This window comes from Delphinus delphis, chromosome 7 (genome assembly GCF_949987515.2).
Source record: "Delphinus delphis chromosome 7, mDelDel1.2, whole genome shotgun sequence".
In the NCBI taxonomy this organism is placed as follows: Eukaryota; Metazoa; Chordata; class Mammalia; order Artiodactyla; family Delphinidae; genus Delphinus; species Delphinus delphis.
Window position 1 is genome coordinate 7,144,683 of NC_082689.1, and position 23,097 is coordinate 7,167,779.

The 23,097-nt window shown below is 46.2% G+C and overlaps 1 protein-coding gene and 1 non-coding gene across 2 annotated transcripts in view; one reads left to right on the forward strand and one right to left on the reverse strand.

Moving 5' to 3' along the window:
- Nucleotides 1-23,097, reverse strand: part of INPP5D (inositol polyphosphate-5-phosphatase D) — a 130,957-nt gene that overhangs the window by 81,018 nt on the left and 26,842 nt on the right. The window lies entirely within an intron of this gene.
- Nucleotides 22,484-22,556, forward strand: TRNAG-CCC (transfer RNA glycine (anticodon CCC)). Its single transcript has one exon. It is a non-coding gene; the product is annotated as a tRNA-Gly (tRNA).

Here is a 23,097-nt window from a genome sequence, read left to right on the forward strand (position 1 = left end):
CAGCCATAAAAAGGAAAGAAATTGGGTCATTTGTAGAGATGTGGATGGACCTAGAGACTGTCATACAGAGTGAAGTAAGTCGGAAAGAGAAAAACAAATATTTTATATTAACGCATATATGTGGAATCTATAAAAATGGTAACGATGAACTGGTTTTCAGGGCAGAAACAGAGACACAGATGTAGAGAAAAAATGTATGGACAGCAATGGGGGAAAGCAGTGGGCAGGGGTCGTGGTGTGATGAATTGGGAGATTGGGATTGACATATATACACTAATATGTATAAAATAGATAACTAATAAGAACCTGCTGTATAAAAAATAAAATAAAAAACAGACAAAAAAACAAAACCCACACACACACCCAAACAGGGAGGGGTTTAAAAGTCATCTTGTCCAATCCCTATCAAAATATCCAGGAGATTTTTCACAGAACTAGAACAAATAATCCTCAAATTTATATGGAACTGCAAAAGAGCACAAATTGCCAAAGCTGTCCTGAGGAAAAAGAACAAAGCTGGAGGTATAACCCTCCCCGATTTCAGACTATACTACAAAACTGCAGTGATCAAAACAGTGTGGTATTGTCACAAAGACAGACACACAGATCAATGGAACAGAACAGAGAACCCAGAAATAAACCCATGTACCTACGATCAATTAATCTATGACAAAAGAGGCAAGAATATACAATGGAGAAAAGACAGTCTCTTTCAACAAATAGTGTTGGGAAAACTGGACAGACACACATAAAATAATGAAATTAGAACAATCCCTCATACCATATACAAAAATAAACTCAAAATGGTTTAAAGACCCTAATGTAAGACATGAAACCATAAAACTCCTAGAAGAGAACATAGGTGGAACACTCTTTGACATAAATTGTAGCAATATTTTCTTGGATCAGTCTCCTAAGGAAAAGGAAATACAAGCAAAGATAAACAAATGGGACCTAATTAAACTTAAAAGCTTTTGAACAACAAAGGAATCCATCAACAAAACGAAAAGACAACCTACAGAAGGGGAGAAAATATTTGCAAATGATGTGACCGACAAGGGGTTAATATTCGATGTACAAATAGGACATACAACTCAATAAAAATAAAATCCAATAAAAAAAGGGCAGATTGCAAAAGACATTTTTCCAAAGAAGACACACAGACGGCTAACAGACACATGAAAAGATGCTCAACATTGCTAATTATTAGAGAAATGTAAATCAAAATCACAATGAAGTATCACCTTACACCTCTCAGAATGGCTATCCTCAAAAACTCTACAAATAACAAATGTTGGTGAGGATGTGAAGAAAAAGGAATTCCTATACACTGTTGGTGGAAATGTAAATTGGTGTAGCCACAATGGAAAACAGTATGGAGGTTCCTTAAAAAACTAAAAATAGAACTACAATATGATCCAGCAATTCCACTCCTGGGTATATATCTGAAAAAAATGAAAGTACTAATTCAAAAAGATACATGCACCCCAATGTTCACAGCAGCACTATTTACAATAGCCAAGATGTGAAAGCAACCTAAGTGCCCATCAACAGATGACTGGATTAGTAAGATGTGGTATACCTATACAATGGAATATCAGCCATAAAAAGGAATGAAATAATGCCATTCGCAGCAATGTGGTTAGACCTAGAGAATATTATGCTTAGTGAAATAAGTCAGACAGAGAAAGACAAGTACTATATGCTATCACTTATATGTGGAATCTAAAAAATAATACAAATGAATGTTTATACAAAACAGAAAAGACTCGCAGATATAGAAAACATACTTGTTACTAAATTGGAGAGGGAAGAGGAGAGGGACAGATTAGGGGTATGGGTATGGGATATGAACCACTGTTTATAAAATAGATAAGTGGGGCTTCCCTGGTGGCGCAGTGGTTGAGAGTCCACCTGCCGATGCAGGGGACACGGGTTCGTGCCCCGGTCTGGGAAGATCCCACATGCCACGGAGTGGCTGGGCCCATGAGCCATGGCCGCTGAGCCTGTGTATCCGGAGGCTACACTGTGCTCTGCAAAGGGGGAGGCCACAGCAGTGAGACACCCGCGTAGCGCAAAAAAAAAAAAGATAAGCAACAAGGATATACTTACTATATAGCACAGAGAATTATACCCTATAATGGCATATAATTTGCAAAAACACTGAATCACTATGCTGTACACCTGAAATTAACACAGTATTGTAAATCAACTATACTTCAATTTTTAAAAAATCCACCTTGTCTAAAAGTGTCTGATTTTTCTTTTAATTGCACAAAAGCTTTTCTGGTCTATATACATCTGGAAGCCTCTGTACAAAAACTGTATCTTGGAAACATCTTTGATGCTCAATTAACCATAATAGTACTGACGTATGGAAAATAAAAAGACAATCACAGAGTCACTCAGCACGAGCAAACGGAGGTGAGGCAGTGGCCACAGCCCTACAAGCCACGTGGTAGGTGTGCTCTCGGGACTGACCAGTGGGGAGGGGTAGCACTTGCTTCAGTTACACACACTTTTCGGGCTGGGGCTGAAATCCAGGTGCCCTGGGCAATTGGTCGTGGGGGAGTGGAGCTGGGCTCCTGCAAAGGTCCCATCCACTGATGAGCACGGCAGGTTTTGTTGTGTGACCAGGACGGGGGGGAGCCTGGAAGGGCAGGCAGCTGGGGTAGACGTTGACATTGCTTCTTTCTCTCCCAGGACCCGTGGGCTTGGCTTAGCTTCTGGGAAGAACAAGAGAAAGATGGAGACTGAAGCCTGGACTTTGGAGGAGCAGAACCTCGCAGGCTGGGAGCCAGGCTTTGGCACCTGGCAGAGCCCCAGGCAGGGAGGAACCCTGGTGTTCTCGTGGTGCACAGGGCAGCGCACAGCTGCTTCAAGTGTCTAGCCTGCCACAGCCCTGCACAAGCAGGAGAGGGGAAGGATGCCCTGAGCAGTGCCGTAGCTGGCCAGCCAGCAGAGGGCACGCTGAGGGGTCTTTCAGGATGTCTCAGAGCTACTCACGGGACCTTTTGAAGGGGCTACCTCCTGGCAGTCAGGCTGCAGGGAACTGGAGCTGCCACATCTCGTAAAAGACCTGGTGTTGCAGGTTCCTGGGAGCTCACAGGCTGTGAGCTGTGAGAGGGGTACGTGGAGGGCGGAGATGGTGGTTGGGGAAGGTGAGCTTTCTGGGTCCAGGTCCGGGGGATTGAGGCCTCCTTTCCTTGGTCTTGCTTTGAAACTGTGGACAATCCTGGGTATCAGTCACTCAGGACGAAAGATAGGTCATGGTGACAAGGACACAGTTCCCTGCTGTATGTCCTGTGTCAGAGGCAGGGGAGGGGGCCCTCTGAGGGGTCTCCTGGAACCTCCTTGGCCCTTCCCAGGTGAGGGTCCCACTCCCCAAAAGGAAGAAACTGGAACCGGGCGAGGCGTGTTAGGTATGTTGTCTAATTTACAGTCTCTCGGGACTTCCCTGGTGGTCAAGTGGTCAAGAATCCGCCTTCCAATGCAGGGGACACGGGTTTGATCCCTGTTCGGGGAACTAAGCTCCCGCATGCCACGGGGCAACTAAGTCCACGGACTCTAGAGCCTGCGCACCACAACTAGAGAGAAGCCCACGCGCCGCAACGAAAGATCCCACATGCCTCAACGAAGATCCCACGTGCTGCAACTAAGACCCGACACAGCCAAATAAGTAAATACATATTAAAAAATAATAATTTACAGTCTCTCGAATATCACAGGTGGGTGCCACTGCTCCATCCTATAGATGAGAAAACTGAGTCTCGGGGAGGTTGAACAACTTGCCTGGTGGTCAGAGACGCTGTCAGAAGAACAGTACCCAGGGAGGACGTTTCAAGATGAGGAAGGGGATGGGAGGTGGTGGGTGGCACGACTAGCTAGACGGGAGTGCGGGGACCAGACACGGGGTGCCGCCAGCTCGGGGTGCAACCAGGTGGCTGGGGATCCTCTGGCAGACTCCAGCCTCTAGCGGCTCAGTGGGCGGCTTGGGTGGTGTGAAAGCCGGCGTGTGGGAGAAGCTCTTATCCTGGGTGGCAGCAGGCACCCTCCGTGCGGTGATGGGTGGTGGCGGGAGTGGGGAGGCTGGCATTTGCTATCTGTGGGCACAGTCCTGCATCCACTGCCCACCCACAACAGGGTCCTAAAGCCACTTGTCTGGGGCTTTGAAGAGGGTAAAAGCCAACACCAGGCTTGTTCTGAGTCTCCTCCGTGCAGAAGGGAGGGATGTGACATCTCTGGGATGAGGCATGAAGCTTAAAGGAAGAAAAGGAGAAACTGAGTGCCGGGCCGGCACAGCCCCCGCCCTCCCCTCCCCCCTCCAGCGGTAGCCAACGGGACATCTCTGCTCCGAGCCTGCACCGGGCAGCCCTGGCCCCTTTCTGCCCAGGTCTGGAGGGCCTGGCACTGTTGGGGATGGGCTCTGTCTCGCGCCCAGCCAGCAGGCTGGGGTCTCCCATCCACCTTGTTCCAATCAGCCCCCACTTCCTGAGGCTTGGTTCCTCAGCTTTGCTCTTGCCTTGTTTTGGGCAGACTTCCCAGAACGGCTTGGCACGGGCTCCGCTTGCCCGCCAGTCTCCACACTCATTTCTAAATCCACGTCCCTCCCTGAGTTTCAGAGCTGACGCCCCCATTTCTCAACCCGTGCCCCCTCCTTGGGCTCGTAACCACTCACCGCCCCAGTTCTCAGTCCCTGCTTCCTGTAGCCACTCCTCCCCAGGTTGCCCCCAACCCTGCCACCCACCCAACAGAGCCAGTGGCCCAGCAATCCCGCCCGCGGCACTCTCCCATGGGGAAACCCCGGGCGCTGGGTTAACTCCTAGACTCAGGGGTCCTGCAGGCTTGCTCATTTCTTTCGCCTGTGAGCTGGGATCCCCACAGGGATTGAGATCATAAGGCCCCGAATCTCTGCCTTTCACTCTCTGATATCTGTGTAGTGGCAGTGAGTCCTGCACTCTCCTGGCAGCCTTGAGCAGCTGTAAAATGCTTTGAACCTCTCACATCAAAGGAGCTGCAGGCTGGAAGACTACACGCCTACATCTCTGGCTTGTATTGAAATGACAGCTCTGAGATGCATCATCTGAGGTTGGTGTCACCGCAGCCAGAGTAAGGGGGCAGAGGATGACAGTGCTGTCTGCCAGCATGTGGTCTGCGCATCTGAACAGTGGAACCCTCATCTGGGGACCTCAGGCCCACAATGAAGACCCCGGAAGAGGATGGGTCCTTTGTCAGTAGAATCACAGCTGACAGCTTAGAGACCGAATCACACCCAGCATCGCAGAGAGGTTGTCAGCTAACTATGGAAAAGGTTTCTACGCTTTCTCCAAGAGCTCACAGGAACAGCTGCCTGGATGATGAGGAAGAAGGGCTACGGCAGAGTAGCCCTGCCCTACTGTACAGTTTTGCAGCCATATCCTCCATCATGGTACCTAGAGCACCATCACTGCTTTAGAGTATAGAGAACTTACATCGTTATCCCACCAGTGTTGGGCTTGGCCATGCTGCTTGCTTTGACCAAAGCAATGTGGGTCAAAGCACCAGTTCTCAGGGTTTAATGGGCATTGTGGGTTTCCGCTTGCCCCTCCTGGGCCCCTGTGATCTGATGGGAAGAGGTGCCCCAGGCAGCCTCCAGCCCTCTAGCATGGGCCAAGAATAAAGGCGTGAGGAGCACACCCAGATCTGACTGGAAACCTGGAGCCCAGCCTGGTCCAGCTGAGTCCAGGAGAGCCCAGCCTAGTTCAACCAACAGCCCCAGGAGAGGAAAATGAAATGTTTGCTTCTGTAAACTATTGAGATTTTTGAGTACTTTTTACACAGCAAATGCTGACAAATACGAGTCTGAAGGGAAGAATGAATTTTTCCTGAGATTCTACCTCTTACTGAAGCTTCATGACATAATTTCTTCATTTACTCATGAGAAAGCTGAAGCCAAGAGCTTAGGTAACTTGTTCAACGTCACACAACTTGTTTGATCACCAGGACCTGCCGCAAGGACATGTCTCCAAGTTCCACGCCCTCATGTTCGCCACATCTGCTCTCCAGCTTCCAGTGGCCACTGCCCTGCAATCTCATCCTCTGTGTAGACCTCCAGGCCCCTCAGGGCCCCGTCATCTTTCTGACAAGCCTGAACCCCACCCTGGCACCAGAGATCCTGTCCCCATGGCTCCCTCCACGCCCTGTACATCTGCAGGCCCTGCCCACTGAAGCCACTGTCCAGGACCAGCTCCCCAGCCCACCCTCTGCACTTGGGCAGGGCTGGAGCAGACCAGAGCCGGTGGCTTGTCAAGCCATCAGGCAGCCCCCTGACATGTACTAACCTCTTACCACGAACCCCACCCAGGGCTCAGCCATGGGCGTTCAGCAGGGACCAACACAGACCCAGGCCTTGCCCACAGCCTAGCAGAGAAGCAAGATGTGATACAATAAACAAGGGAATAATGACAAGGTACAGAGGCTGAGAGAAGTCAGTGCCTTGGGAGGGTATTACAGGGGGACTCAGCCTAGTGGGTCAGGGAATTATTCGTTAAAAACGCAACACTTAAGCTGAGATGCAAAGGATGGAGAGCGGTTGCCCAGGCCAAGAGAGGGAGAAGCATCATGGCAGGCAGAGCCACTGAGCAGCACGTGTGCACAGTGCTGGTGTCAATATGAATGCGTGGTTTCTAATCACAGGTCGTTACATGGAATGTGGCTGGTGTCTTGCCCAGTTCCCAGGTCCCTTTACTATCTATGCCCCCAGCCCCCTCTCTTCTGGCAGCTCTGTGCTTTGCTGCTAACGGCTTGAACCTGCAACCTCAGGTGATTCCCCCTGCGCACTGGCGCCACCGCATTTCACAGGGAGATCCAGGAGAAACCAGAGCGTTCTGACTCCCCATGCCCAAGGCAGCCAACCTGTGCTTGGAGAGTGTGTGCAAACGCCCAGCTCTTTGCTCTGATGCAGAACAAACCCCGACGTGTAATTCACACTCCAGAGCTCCTTGTAGCGTCAGGCTGGGTCTGAGACTTCACCTGAAATTGTACCTTTGCTTGGCTTCTCTTTTTTCCCATCCTGCGTCCCCCACTCTCTCACTGGATTCTCCTGGGAGCCTTTCTTTAATCTATTATTGGTACCCAAGCGTGGGGTCGGCTTCTGGAAGAACTTGACCTTTGACGGTCAACCCCCCAAATCAGTGCTTTTTACTTGTCTATCTTAAGCCCTCCGTCAAGAGCTGATCGAAGGACTTACCCTCAAGTCCTCAACCCACAGCAAAGCTCCTCACCAACAGCGAAGAATCTGGACCCCACTTTACAAAGGACTTGATCAGACTTGAAGTCCTTTGCTTCCTCTTCCTCCCCCCAGTATGGGTGCCCATGAAGACCACTCCCACCCCTACCCCCCCATCCTCCCCGCTGGGCTCAGCAGGCTTTCGGCACACACCCTACCTCAGTCTGCACAGACCAGTTCAAAATCCTACTCTGTGACTGGGCCTCTGGTCCTGTGAGCCCCTAGGCTGACAAGAGGGAAAACAGGGTGTCCAATGAGACTGGGCACGTTCGGAAACTCTGCACTTAGGTGACAAAATGCATCACGTATTCACCTCAGCCTTGAGAATGAATGAACGGAAGGATGAACATTTTTTTGAGAAACCAAACAACCTTACTTAAGTTTCTATTGGTTTTCCCATTTTACAGATGAAGAAACTGAGGCTCAGAAAGGCCGAATGACCTGCCCTGTAAGTGGCAGCACCGCGACCCGAACCCAGGTCTCGGGTCCCTCACTCTAAGTTCTGAGCTCCTGGACTCTGAAAGGCTGCTGTGCTCCAGTTTCTCTGCCTGTGTGTTCTGGCACCTTTGGTACGAGGCAAGTCTATTCTGAACTCCATCCAAAGGACCTTATTTACTAATGGATATTATACGTTTAAAAGTCTCTCTCCCTCCTTCCCTCCCTCAACATCTTGTGCTGTATAAAGAATCCCAGGAGTGTAGACCAGTGCAGCCATTCTGGAGAGCAATCAGATACCATTTAGACAAATGAAGTATGTGAATATGCTATGACCCAGCAATTTCACCCCTGGGCATGTGCCCCAGGGCTCACCTATGTGGACGGTCATCACAGGTTTGTTTGTGGTGGCAGAGATCTGGTGGGGGGATCTGGGTGCCCATCATGGGGAGAGGGGACAGGTAAAATGTGGTCGATGTGTACAGCAGTCAGAAGCCGACTGGATTGTACACAGTAACAAGGAAGGGTCCTTTGGCAGAGAAAGTAGAAAATCGAATGAGGGCTATGGTATCACTTTAAGAAAATTGAATGGGGGCTATGGTATCACTCATTAAAAATGCATGCATGCAAAACAGCAATACATATTTTGTAAGAACCTATTCAAGTAAAAAGACACCCACTCGATGTCTGCCTATTAACGGGAGGGTTATGCAAGCGCGGTGTGGGGCTAGAAGGGATTAAAACAGTTGGTGAAGACATTGCTTTATAGTGAGAAGGCACTGCGGCTTTGATCACACAACCTGATTGCAGAAGTTAGGTACTTTGTTGCGGCCTTTCTGATTTGACCTGAACTAATTAGCAAAAGCTTCTGGGTCTCAGTTTCTTCCTTGGTCAAGTGGGGAGGAAAAAGTGGGCAAGGGGACGTAATATTCAGTTAGAAAGCAGTGTGACCCATTAGAAAATGCACAAAATCTGAAGCCTAATGTGTGAGTGAAGCAGGCAGGGTGCGAGACACTAGGGCAAGGTGGGGACAATGACACATTGGAGAAATGTCCCTTCAAAGGAACCAGCTTCCGCTTAGCTCCAGTTATACTCCCATGGGGTAACTCCCATGGCCGAGAGTTGGCAGAATTTCAAAACCTTCAAGGGAAGGTAAAAATAGAGATTCGTAGAAGAAATCTCATATTTTTAATGCTTGCAACTAATTTTTAAAAAACACCCTGTCAACCACAAATTCAAACCTTAGCTCCACCATTAAGTAATTGTATGACCTGAACAATGGCATTCAGCTCTCTAAGGTTGAGCCAGTTTTTTTGTTCATGGATGAAGAGTCTCAGATCTGCTCAGTGTTAAAATGAGTTGATACAATAAGTCCAGGGCGTGGCCTCACTATCATCAGGGAGTACCTGCTATGTGTTGAATATACTAATACAGTATCAACTCCTAATTTTTAGACAAGTAAACCGAAGCTCAGAGGACTGGAAAATTAAGAAGCGTCAGGTAGAAAAAAAATATCTTCTCCAAATGTGATAAAAAGAAATGGGTAAAACTGAATTAAAATAACTTATAAATAAGGGTTTGGGGATTAAAAGGGCTCTGAGTAAAGCGGAAGTGATTATTAATCTGTCTGACCCCTAACAAGTAACAGGAGTCTCTAATAAAGACATCTATGGTCTCAGAGGCAACAGACCTCACCCGGGCAGTAGTAGGTATGAATCCATAACACACAGACCAGTGATGTGCTGAGGCTGGCTCATGCCCACTTGTGCCTACTTGTTCTGGTTCAAAATCCAATTTTTCCAGATCCCCAAGAGCTGATTGTTGATTGTGGCCACTATGGTGGGAGCCACAGTGAGAGGATTTACGCCACAGAAATTGGCAAACGCTGCAACTCAGGGCTTTGCTTTCTTCCCTGGAGAACCGGTGGTCAAATGTTTGCCACTGCAGGGGGCCCAGCGACATGTATCGCTTTGGCAAAATCATCCTTTTATTTCTTAGAGGGCCTGGTTTCGTGTGTACACTTGCCTTACCCTCTTCACGGCCCCGATCTCTGGAAGCAACATTGGATCAGGAAGGAATACCGTTGACACAAAATGGTTAACGTTTCACTGGGGGAATGCAGAGGGGATTACTGTTCAGTGAGGAAAAACACTTTTTAATGAAGATGGCAAACGCACAGATCAAAACAGGAAGCTTTCAGCCTGCCTTGCTGGGTAGGTGGGATTGTCTGAAGCTACGAGGTGCTGAATCGGAAGACTAGCAAAGTGCTCTGGTTGGCAAGGTGCAGTGACAAATGTGGGTCCACCAGTTGCCCAGCTGGGCTCACCCTCGACCTCTGGGGGAGAGGGGCTCAGTTTAGGTAGACAGGAGTGGACGGGCAGCTCGGGGTAAACACTGCGCCCCGCAGAGGAACTGAAAGTCACCGTTTGCAGGCTCCTGTTGCTCTGAGGAAGTGACAAAGGCACCCTTACATCATGGGACCGAAGCCCAGGACAGAAAAGGGGAATACAACTATACCTGCTTCTACAGAATCCAAGCCTCATCCCAGGGGAAGAAGAGAATTTCAGGAGAGAGCCCAATCGTGCGGAAAGTCAATGAGGAGGGGGCCAGAAGCTGTGATTTGCACAGTGGGTAAGGTAGTTTCTTCTGTAGTTTACAGTTTAGTGAGATTTGTGTCCACCCTCGGCGAGATGCTAGATCAGCTTACTAAAAGCATGTTTTGTAAGACGTGTCAAAGCAAGTGGCAATATCAGTTTACATTCCCACCAAAACTGATACAGCCACTATGGAGAACAGTATGGAGGTTCCTTAAAAAACTAAAAATAGAACTACCATACGACCCAGCAATCCCACTACTGGACATATACCCAGAGAAAACCATAATTCAAAAAGACGCATGCACGCCAATGTTCATTGCAGCACTATTTACAATAGCCAGGTCATGGAAGCAACCTAAATGCCCATCGACAGACGAATGGATAAAGAAGAGGTGGTACATATATACAATGGAATATTACTCAGCCATAAAAAGGAATGAAATTGGATCATTTGTAGAGACGTGGATGAATCTAGAGACTGTCATACAGAGTGAAGTAAGTCAGAAAGAGAAAAACAAATATCGCATATTAACGCATATATGTGGAACCTAGAAAAATAGTACAGACGAACCAGTTTGCAGGGCAGAAATTGAGACACAGATTTAGAGAACAAACATATGGACACCAACGGGGGAAAGTGGCGGGGGGAGGGTGGTGGTGTGATGAATTGGGAGATTGGGATTGACATGTATACCCTGATGTGTATAAAATGGATGACTAATAAGAACCCACTGTATAAAAAATAAATTAAATAAAAATTAAAAAAAAAGATACTTGATATCATTTCCAATCTTCTTAAAAAAAAAAAAAAGCAAGTGGCAGTCCTTGGAACCAGCAGGGGTTCACTGGGAAGAGACAAAGTTGGGAGAACCTGTTTGTCTTATTTTATTTACATAGTAGAAGGTCAATGCATGTTTGCTAGCCTAATGAATTAGATCATTTGTTGCATCTGATAGAGATCATGGCTCAATTGCCTACAGAGGCTGGTCAGGTGATGTAAATGAGAGAAACCGGCTGGGAGTGAGGCAGTAGGGAGAGGTGGGGACTGTGGCACATCAAAGAGAAATGCCTCTAGGAAAGGCGGAAGCTTCCACTCAGCTCCAGTTGCATCACACTGGGTAATGTGGGTCTTAGGGTGTCAGAGCTTCAGAATTTTCAAGGGAGGCTGAAAATTCAGAATATTATATAAAATCTCTGAATTTTTCTAAATTTATTTTTTAATCTTAAAATTTTATTTTATTATTTATTTTATTTATTTTTGTTTTTTGGCCATGCCGCACAGCTTACAGGATCTTAGTTCCCCGACCAGGGATTGAACCTGGGCCCCGGCAGTGAAATTATCGAGTCCTAACCACCAGACCTCCAGGGAATTCCCAAAATCTCGGAAGTTTTTAAAATGCTTTTAACTGGCTCATAATTTTTAAAAAACGTATGTCAGGCAAGCAGAACACTAAATCCAACGCAGGGGCTACCAGTTTGTGATCTCCGGTATAATCTATATAGATTTCAATAAAGCACTTTGTGATCTTCATCCGTGATCTTTTGTTGAGAACCACATGGAGGAATATTGGCTAGGGTGAGACGATGCCATTGTCAGCCTGGACACAGGTTTCAGCTGCTATTGGGGTCTCCCTCTCATTTACGTCAGTGATTCCGATTAGGATCCAGGAGGTGGACTCACCAAAGTGTGGCTATCACCAAGCTAGGAGGCATTTCAAATATGCTGGGTGACAGACAGAACCAGGTCAAAGCAGAGCTCAGTGATCTGGAGCAAGGGGCTGGGTCAGAGAGAAGGCCCTGCTGGGCACTGACAACCTGGCTATACTTATCAGCGGCCCATCCACTCTGCCATTCCAGTTTGGGCATCGTTTGGTTGGTGCCTTCCTCTTGGCACTGCCATTTTTCTCCTTTTTCCCCCTTTAATTAAAATTTTTATTTCCTTGTCTTTGTTATGCATCCTCCTTCCAGAGCAGAAACATCCTCAGAAATCGGGAGCAAGGCAACAGTGACTGCTATTGCCACTAATCTGCATCACTGCGGGCCCCAGCCAGCATGAAACAAGCCAAAGCAACTTTCTTCCCCTCAGATTACTTGTATTGAAAAGAAGGGACAAGTTTATCATTATCTGCGGACAACAAGATCACGTACCTAGAAAAGCCAAAAGAATACGTTCAAAAAATGATTAAAACTCATAATTCAGAAAGATAGGTAAGATCACCCTATAGATACCAACAAAACCCAGTCAGAAAATGTCACGGAAAAAACAGGTTCTGTTTGCCAAGGTAACTAAAACTACATCACACCCAGTAACAATGAAGATATAAGAACTATATGGAGAAAATATAAAAGACAGCACATGAGAAATAAAAAAGAAAACCTGAATAAATGGAGGGATATGCCATGTTCTCTGATAGGACACGACTGTATAAGGACACGATTGTATAAGGATTGTATGAGGATAATTAATCTATGAATTCAATGTAATTATATAAAAATTCCAACCGGATTTTTTTAGGGCACTTAACAAGCTGATTGTAAAACTCACCTGGAAAAGAAAATGCATGGAAACCATCAAAGAATAAAGAGAGGAACAATAAATAGAACTCAGTCCACTGGATACACACAATAAAGCCACAACAACAAAAACATTACGGAACAGCAGCAAGAATAGATTCCTCCAGTCAGAGGAACAGAAGGAAGATTCCCTACATTAGGACTACATGAATTTAGCATGTGATAAGATGGCCTTGTGAATCAATGGAAAAAGGATGGATTGTTTAATATATGGTGTGGCTATCCATTCAGAGGATGGGGTTATATTCTCTATTTTGTACCAAATGCAAAAATAAAGAGCTAAACATAAAAGCTTATCATAAAAGTGTTAGGAGAAAATAATATTTTCCCTGGATAAGTAATATTGAGATAAGTGATTCACAAAACCCAGAATCCGTAAATGAAAACATGTGACTACAAAAAGCTGTAAACTTCCACATGACAAACTAACCATAAACGAAGTTTAAAAAAAATGACAGGCTGGGAGAAAATATTTACATTAGAACTAACACAAAATTAATATACAAAGCATATGAAGAGCTTTTTATAATCAGAAAGATTTTTAAAAGGGAAAAAACTGACAAAGAATATATATAGCCAGTTCACAGGAAAAGAAATACAAATAGCCAATGCCTATGTGAAAATATTCTTATCCTCATTTCTAAAGAAGAAAATGCAAAATAAAATATTGAGATTGCATATTGTATCCACCGTTTGATGAAAATAACAGACACTGGTAACGTCCAGTATTGAGAAGACGTGGGGACATGCTGGGTGCAAAGTGGCATCAGATGGCAAAGATGGCTCATTGGAAGAGGCTTTTGCAAGGTGCTTTGGCTGTATCTATCAATACAATAAAAGCATGCATTCCCTCAACCTAGTAATATCTCATCCTGAAGAGAGCTTGTACATGTGCACAGCACAGACCAACCTACTGCTTATTGCAGTATTGTTTTTTGTAGTAATAGCCAAAAAAAAAAGGACATTGTCTAAGAGTAGGAGGATGAACTATATTGCATGGCAGTTGAAAAACACTAACTCAAATATATTATTAACTTGGCTAGATCTCAAAGATACATTGCTAAGGGAAGAAAGCGAATTGCAGAACAATATGAAAACATGATCCCATTTATTAAAAAAAAACCAAAACCCTGTATATTTGTACAGGCTCACGTTTCTATGTAAATGCACCCAAAATGGCAAATGCCACATCTGGCAGTGGTTCCCCTTGCAGAGAAGAGAGGCGGGTGGGGATGGTGAGGGCAGACTTTCACTTTCTACTCTCTGTGCTTCTGTTTTGTTTGAATGCTTTTAAAAAATATATTCATGTTTCCCTTGGGTTGAAAAAGAAAGCAAAAAGAAAAAAAAAAAAAAGAAAAAGAATAAGAAAGAAAACAGTAGCATCTGTTGTAAGCAGACCTGCCATCCCCGGACAAGGGTCTTGACGCTGGGGTCTCTCCACCTGCCCCTGACCTGGTGACCCGGAAGAGTTTCCGCCTGAGAACAAGCAGGGGGCTTTGGGGGCCCTGCCTTGGGGGCTTTGTCCCTGTTCACACAGCATGGCCACCACTAGTAGAGCTTTACATAATAATGACAACAAATTTTTCAAAAAACCAAAAAATTACCCCACCACCCAGTTTTTGCCCTGGGTGGTTTAAATTCAACACATATGCTTTTCCCAGAGGGGTGTAGGGAATAAAAGGTAATTAAAAAAAATTTTCCTTTGCAAAACATTGTGAATGTACTGAGTGCCACAGAATTGTTCACGTTAAAATGGTTAATTTTGAGTTATGTGAATTTCACCTCAATTTGTACAAAAAACAACAAAAACAAACAACCACCACCCTCCCAGGGCACTCTGCCATCTACAGAACAGACTCCAAACTCCCAGTCCAGTGCTCAAGCCCTTTGTATCAGTCTGATCTCAAACTTTTCCCCCCAATTTTGTCTGCTGGTACTCCTATTTGGGACCCCATGTGACAGCAACATTACCCCCAAATTTTCTGAGATAATCCTGTTTCTTGTAATAGAAAAATTTTAAATAAAGACAAGAAGTGAAAATTTTTATAAAGTATTATTATAAAAGTTATAGCTTGGCCATGGTTAAAAAGAATTAAAACAGTACTAAAGGTATACATTGAAAAGTAGAAGCCCTCCTGCCGTTGGTAACCCACAATGGTAACTCCTAGTCTTGCCACACTGTTAAGATATCTTCTCAGATATCTTTCCTGTCAACTCTGATATATGTGTAATACTGTGTATATATTCTATCCCTCAGCAAATAAAACCCAAAACTCTCATACGTTAATATCATCCGGCACCTTCTTCTTTTAAATTTTGGAGATATTTCCAACCTATTACACACAGCTCTACCCTAACTTTTTAAACAACTGGTCAGACTATACTACATGTAACCATTCCCAATTCATCACATTTACCTGGCTTGCTGATTCTTCTTGGTCCCCATTTTGATGTGAGGCTGCAGTGAATGTCCTTGTACATGTATCTTTGCTCATGTGACCTGCTGAACACATTCCTGGGGGGAGGGTGTCATTCCTCATGGGGACCAGGTGCCACAGATGTTCTTGGATATTGACAATTTGCCCTCCAGGGCGTTAGCCCCGAGGTGCATTCCTGCCCATCCGACGTGACTCTTACTGCCATTTCCCCCACCTCTGCATGGTATTCAGAATCTAACATCTATCTACACGAATCACTTGAGGATCTTGTTTAAATGCTGATCCTGAACCAGTAGGTCTGGGCCTGATTCTCTGCGTTTCTAACACGCTCCAGGATGATGCAGATGTTGGTCCGCGGACCACACTTCGAGTTGCAAGGCTCTAGAGCAATGTTATCCAATAGAAATAAAATGTGAGCCTTCCATGTGATTTCAAATTTTCTAGTAGCCACATTAAAAAGAATTTTCAAAATAATCAGGTGAAACTAATTTGATGATTAGGCTTTATTTAACCCAATACATCCCAAATATTAGGATTTCAATGGGCAATAAATAACAAGTTATGAGATATATTACATTTTTTTCTTTTGTTGAAAAAAGGCCTTTGAAATCTGGGGTGTATTTTACTAACCACATTTCATGTGCACGACTGCCACATGCGGCCAGTGGCGGCTGCATGGCCCAGCTCTGGAGAATCTCCTGGGCTCTACCAGGTGGGGGAACAATGTCTCTTTCTCAGACCCCTGGGAACGGCACAGGGCTAAGAGGGTCGGAGGCAGGAGAGGGGCACCAGGAGGCAGTAGTGAGAACACACTTATCAGCCAAAGGATGTATGGCCTGAAGCCGCCACGAGACTGGCAGTAGGAAGGAATTCTGGATGCATAAGGACTCCAAGCAACGATGCTATTATTATTATTATTATTATCACTATCTGTTCTTAGGCAAGATTCCCAATAACTTTTCTTTACATTAAAAAGAAAAGAGATATAATTGACAGACAACATTATATTAGCTTGAGGTGTACACGATTTGATGTACATATTGCAAAATGATTACCACGATACGTCTGGTTAACATCTATCACTGCACATATTACAGTTTTTTTTCTTATCATGAGAACTTTTAAGATCTACTCTCTTAGCGACTTTCAAATATACAATACAGTGTTATTAACCATAGTTGCCAGGCTGTACATTACATCCTCAGGACTTATTTTGTCTTATAACTGGAAGTTTGTACCTTCTGACTACCTTCACTTTTAAAGGGAATCACAGCACACTTAAAATTGTGCACTGTTCACTTTAGCTGACCAGGCATGATACTGTTATTGCCAAATTTTTGCAAATCTTTTCTCCCCCCAATACTGCAGGACTGTTGACATTTAAAGATAGCCTGAGTGAGTACTCAAAGTGCTTAAGATAAGGTCCTTAAGACTATTTTTAAGATACCAAATATATTACAGTTTCGAAAGTTAAATTTTAGAGAAACACATAATACAGTGACAGTTTCCCAAGAAGCAAGGCATGTTTCAAGGTCAGGGGATTTTATTTCTGTTTTATATTTTCAATTTGAACTTCCTCACCCTTACTTGCTACTTTCCTAAAAGAAAAAGGAGAGACAACAAATACTGATCTGCAGGAATCCTTCCTTCTTAATACAGAAAAAAGAAGACTTAACTCAGAGAGTAATTTTGTGGTCCAAGCCGGGCCGTGTAAACCACAGGACCTCGTGCTGCACTCAGATTGGAAATGTGCTTATTTCTCCATTTCTCTCAGGACACGCTACTTGATTTATCTTTCTGCTTCTTCCTGTGTAACCATTTTCATCATGGAGTCCAAATTTGTTCACCCATGCCAGCAGGAATAAACCCTTTTAGGTGCAAAGCATGGGGCTGAAGGGTGCAGACAGCTGAGCGTGGTGTGGGGATGGGGAGTGCTGGGGGAGGTGGCCCTGGCCACCTGGGGGCCAGAGACTGTCACAGGCCTGGGGCTCCGTGATTTCACTCAGTCCACCTCAAGATTGAGGAGGGGGTGGGGGGTGGGGAAGGAAGGAGAGTTTCTAAGTTCTCCTCCACCTCCAGTATGCAAAATTTGCCTTTAAAATAGCCATTTCCCTCTGACACATGCAATGAAGGAAGCTCTTCTTGTTCACTGTTTCCATTTCCCCTTTTCTCTCACCCCCAGCAAAGGTCCTGCTTAGCTTGAAAGGGGACCTTTTTAGGTTTAAAGAGGCTGCCTGGTTTAAACTCCTCCCCTGAAAGAAGTGAACCACACATCTCTTGGCACTGCTTGGATAGAGCAAGTATTTATACTTGTACAAGCTCATCGATACTAAAAACCTGGACTAATCATTACCTTTCAAAAGGCTTCATGGCCCCAGTGGTCCTGGGAACAGGAGCATTCTCATTGCTGGGAGCTTAGGAGGGATATTTTTAGCCTTAATTACATATCCCTGAGATGCTTTTCTTTCCAGCTTGCTTTTCTTTTCTTTTTGTGAAACTCTCAAGGTGCTCTGAGAGAAGACAGAAATGACAGCTGGCAGACAAGCTCTGTGTCCTTAGCCTGGGAGTCAGTTTGCAGAAGAGCAGCCTCGGGGCAGGTGAAGCCTGGAGCATCTCCTGATGAACCTGCAGCGCCCCCCCACCCAAGCTCCCCTGCTGCCTTTACCTCATCCCAGACCCGTCCTGCTGCACCCACTGCGCCCCTGCCGCAGAGCAGATTATGAAACGGCTGCCCCCCCATCACTCCCCTCTCCTCTCCGTTGACGTCACTGCTATAGAAGGAATCATAGAATTCTAGAGCATGCAGGCATTTGGAGGTCTCTAGTCCACTCCCCTCCTGTTACAGGTGAAGAAATGAAAGCCATTCCTCCCTGCTCATACTATAAATTTACACCTCATTCAAAAGTTTAGCAAATACTAATCGAGCACCTACTCTGTACCAGCTGCTCTCCTAGGAGCTGCAGACACAGGGGTGAGCAAGACAGATGAAGCCTTAGCTCCCCTGGGTCTTCCATCCTCATGGTGGAGACAGATGACAAATGAGTAGGCCAATAAATCACAAAGACAGTCGCCATGGTGGCCAGAACAGTAGCCCCTCAAGGACACCCACTTCCCCATCCCTGGAACCCGTGAAGGCATTTTGTTATGGGGTGTGGGGGAATTAAGATGCACAGGGAATTAAGGTTGCTAATGACTGACCTTGAGATAGGAGGATTATCTTGAATTATTTAGGTGGACCCAATCGAATCTCTTGAGTACTGAGAGGTAAATTGGAGCAGCACTTTCAAGCCAAGTCCAGTTGGGCCTTTCAGTTAATGAGTGGTCATGAAGGCTGCCCTGGGCTGGGCTCTAGGGCAGACACAGAGGCAAATGAGACCCTCACCTTGTTCCCGAGGCACCCACAGTTCACAGGGGTCGACAGCCAGGGCTGAGCACCACCCCACAGGGCAAGGGCTTGGTAGCAGGAAGAGGGGAAGTGCTTGGGAGCACAGAACAGAGGGTGATGATTTTCTGGAGCGTGGGCTGGGACATTCATTTCCTCCTATTGAAGGGGAACTCTTTTTGCTGTAGAAGATTCCTAAAACACCTCTACTTCAAGCTCTAGACCTGGGGTGCAGGGGATCATCTTGCTGAATGCTTGCCATCGGTCTCTAAACTGAATGTCCCGTGAGGACAGGGACTGTGCCCAACTAGTATGTGCTGAATGAGTGAGGATGAATCAATGGATGTGGGGCATCTCAGCTAAGTCATTCTGGAACATGGACGGGAGGTACGGCTGTAACACCGCCTGGACTGAACTTAACAGGAGGGTCACCTTGAGCCTCATTCAAGAAGGTTAATGGCTCAAATGCTACACAACTCACAGCTGGTTCCAAGGCTGGGGCCCACCTTCAGGGGTTGGGAAAGCAAAGGCCAGTAGCCGAACATGGCGGCAGCGTCAGATTTAATCTGGTGCTCACCCTCCAGCCAGGAGGCCCCATTGGACTCCTCCATGACTAACAGCCCAGCCAAGGAGGGGAGGGTGGCCTTGCCCTTAAGCCACAGCGTGGCGGGTCAGGTGATATCCCTATTCTGTCACTGACCAGTTGTATGAACCGAGCAAACAGTGTTTTCCCACCTGAGCCTTAGTTTCCTTGTGTTTAAAATGGGAGTACTGTTAAGAACACCTCCCTCCCAGGATTAAAGAATGTATATTAAGTGCCTGGCTCCTAAGAAGGGCTCAATAAATGGGGACAATGGTGAAAAGAGATAAGGTAAGTCCCGGGGAGGGTCGGTTATAGGACCTTCCCTGGCCCCTCTGGTATCCTCAAGTTCTCTCTCACTGCTGCCCAGAGGGACGCAGGGACCAGCCCCTGCCCTGAGCGCCTGCATCTGTCTTCCCCAGTTCTTCAACTGGCCCAAAGAGCAGACCTAGGACTCAAGTGGGTCCTCATACAAAGAGGACAGAGGGGCCTGAACTTGGCACCTCCATCCCCTCCCCACTCCTGGGCCGTGATCTGGGGCCAGTCGGGATTCCTGGCCACTTATTCTTCTTTCCAAGTCCTCCTGCACTATCATGTACCAGTCTCAGGACTCCTGAATCTTTTGTGTCCCCAAGTGTCAGCACTTTCTCCCTCCCCTGAGCCTGGCGTCCTCAGTCCGCAGGCCTGGGCTTCTGCCTGCATAGTTCGCCTGGGTGTTGCTCAGCTGACCGGCCTCCGTGCCTCTCTCCCCACTTCCTAGTTATCATAAAACCATCACTCGTTGGGTTACGCACGTGTCTGGCACTGCGTGCTTCACACAAACCATCTCTGGTCCTGGAAATCTCCCTACGTGAGTAATGCCATTATCCCCATAGTTCAGATGAGGAAATGGGGGCTGGAGAGAATAAGACCCAGAGGAAGGCTTCTCTCAATCCTCTGCTGCAGGAACTAGTAAAACATCCTGGGAAGCATCTGACATCATCACATGGATGTGAAAAGGCAAGGCCTTTCTGACCCAGAAGTGAAAATCCACAAGAAGAAAATGGGAGAGGTGAACAGACAACAGCACCAGTTAAAGAGGGAGCTCAGCCAATAATGCAGGCTGGCTCCAACACGGAAAACTCCGTGGTGACATTAAAATCCACATGGGAGGGAGTGACAGCAAAACGAAGACTGTGGAACAGAGAACCTGCCCAGGATGCAGAGGCAATTGACAAGGAATGAAAAACGAGTGCCAAGTCAGTAGCTATGGTGGATAGTGCGGACCCAGTTAAGAATGATAACAGCAGCAAGGGCAAATCAGGTCCTAATTTTAAGTGAAACACACAGTCGTTCTACATTTTTTTTTTTTTTTTGCAGTACGCGGGCCTCTCACTGTTGTGGCCTCTCCCGTTGCGGAGCACAGGCTCCGGACACGCAGGCTCAGAGGCCATGGCTCACGGGCCCAGCCGCTCCGCGGCATGTGGGATCTTCCCGGACCGGGGCACGAACCCGTGTCCCCTGCATCGGCAGGCGGACTCTCAACCACTGCGCCACCAGGGGAGCCCAGTTCTACATTCTTAAGGGTGTCAGCAGAATTAATTCATTCAGTAAATATCTACTGAGTGCCCACTATATGCCAGGAACAGTTCTAAGACCGGCAGTACAAAAATCAATTAATAAGTATATAAAGTCAGGTACTTACAAGTGCCATGAAGAAGGTAAAGGAAGGTAAGGGGTTCGGGAGCCGTAGGTGGGCGGCAGGAAGCAGGTAGATATTTTTATGGAGTAATTAGGGATTCTTTTCTTTTCTTCTCTTTTCTTTTTTTAAACATCTTTATTGGAGTAAAATTGCTTTACAATGGTGTGTTAGTTTCTGCTGTATAACAAAGTGAATCAGCTATACATATACATATATCCCCACATCCCCTCCCTCTTGCGTCTCCCCCCCACCCTCCCTATCCCACCCCTCTAGGTGGTCACAAAGCACTGAGCTGATCTCCCTGTGCTATGCGGCTGCTTCCCACTAGCTATCTATTTTACATTTGGTAGTATATGTAAGTCCATGCCTCTCTCTCACTTCGTCCCAGCTTACCCTTCCCCCTCCCTGTGTCCTCAAGTCCATTCTCTACGTCTGCGTCTTTATTTCTGGGATTATTTTGTTAGAGGAAAGACTCTCTTCTGTTGGGTAGCTTTAAGTAGCCTCTTAATGTACTAAGGTTAGACCCAGAACCTGATCTTGAGAGCGAAGTTGAGAGAAGACGCTAAACCATTCTGCAAGAAGCAAGTTGTTGCTAAAATATTGATTGGTTTTTATGCTTTTTCTGGTTAGAGCTGGAGAAAGGGGTATCGACCCCTAGGATGTGGGGCATGGAGACAAGTCACTGCAAGTGTCTGAGCGGGATTGGAGCGGGCCTGGCAACACGGCGCAGGCCACGGCGGAAGAGAGGGGAGGGTCGGGGATATGAGTGTCAGATCATGGATTATGAGCTTCTGGTGCAGTGAAACTTGATGTTCAGTTAAAAACTTTCTTTTCCTCTTTTGAAATTCCCCGAGGATAGGCCAAACGTTTGCATATTAAGGTACTTTTTGCTGCAGGTAACAGAGAACCCCAATGCAACTACTTGAACAAAGAGGAATTAATTATCTCACAAACAGGAAGTCTAGAGGCCAGGCAATGACCAGGCTGGTTAATTCTGCTTGGTGAATTCAATGGCATCATTGAGGACCCAGGTTCATTTCATCTTCCTGCTCTGTCCTCTGCATACTGGCCTCCCTTTCCAGCTACTTCCCCTCCTGGTTGCAAGGTGGCAGCAGCAGCCCCAGCTATCACATCCTACGACAGCTTCCAAAGGTAGAAAAGGGACCATTTCATCCTTGGGTCTCCTTCTAAGACAAAAGAAATCTTTACCAGAAGCCCTGTGGAACACTTCCCTTCACATCTCATTGGTTACTAGTGCATGCTACTCCTATCAATTACGTTATATTACATTATCCCTGTACCTAAACCCACCAACCACAGCTAGTGTTGGTCCCCATGTGGGCTCTGCTTCGGGCAACAAAGAGGAAATGGTCCCATGTCCTGTGGCAAGGTGGACTAGAAGTCCTGGAGCATGAGAAGCAGGGACAACATGGCCAGCGGGGAGGGGGGAAGAGTAAAGACAGTCATTTGGAGGTAGAGAGGGCAAAGAGAAACCAGAAGAGCTGGAATAAAGACTTACTCAAGGGACTTCCCTGGTGGTCCAGTGGTTAAGACTCTGTGCTCCCAATGCAGGGGGCCCAGGTTCAATCCCTGGTCAGGGAACTATGTCCCGCGTACCACAACTAAATATCTCGCATGCCACAGCTAAGACCCGGCACAGCCAAATAAATAAATTAATTAAAACAAAACAAAACAAAAAACCCCACAAAACTTACTCAAAGACCAAACAGAAGAAGAGCCTTCTGAGCCAAAGAAAGACCCAGGTTTGCAAAGCGAAAAGGCTGAACACGTTCCCAGAACTACTGATGAAAGGGAAATGATAAGGGTGGTGAAGAATCCCCACCAGCTTCAACTCAAAACAAGGAAAAAGCCTGGTTCCCTATAGTGGGACTGGTACCAGCTTGACCTTGGATTTTGTATCTGGGGCTATTTGTAACTCATAAATTTCTGACAGCAGTAGAACACCACCTCTATAGAATTTTGAGGGGAAATTCGGTCCCCAAGAATTTCATCTCCATCAAATTTCCTTTTCAATCTGAAGGCAACTGGAAAATGTTTTGAGATGTTCAGAAGCTTGGAAAACAGACCTGTCCTTGTTCTACAGCAGGTTAAACTAAAATGAACTGAGATGAAATTACATTAA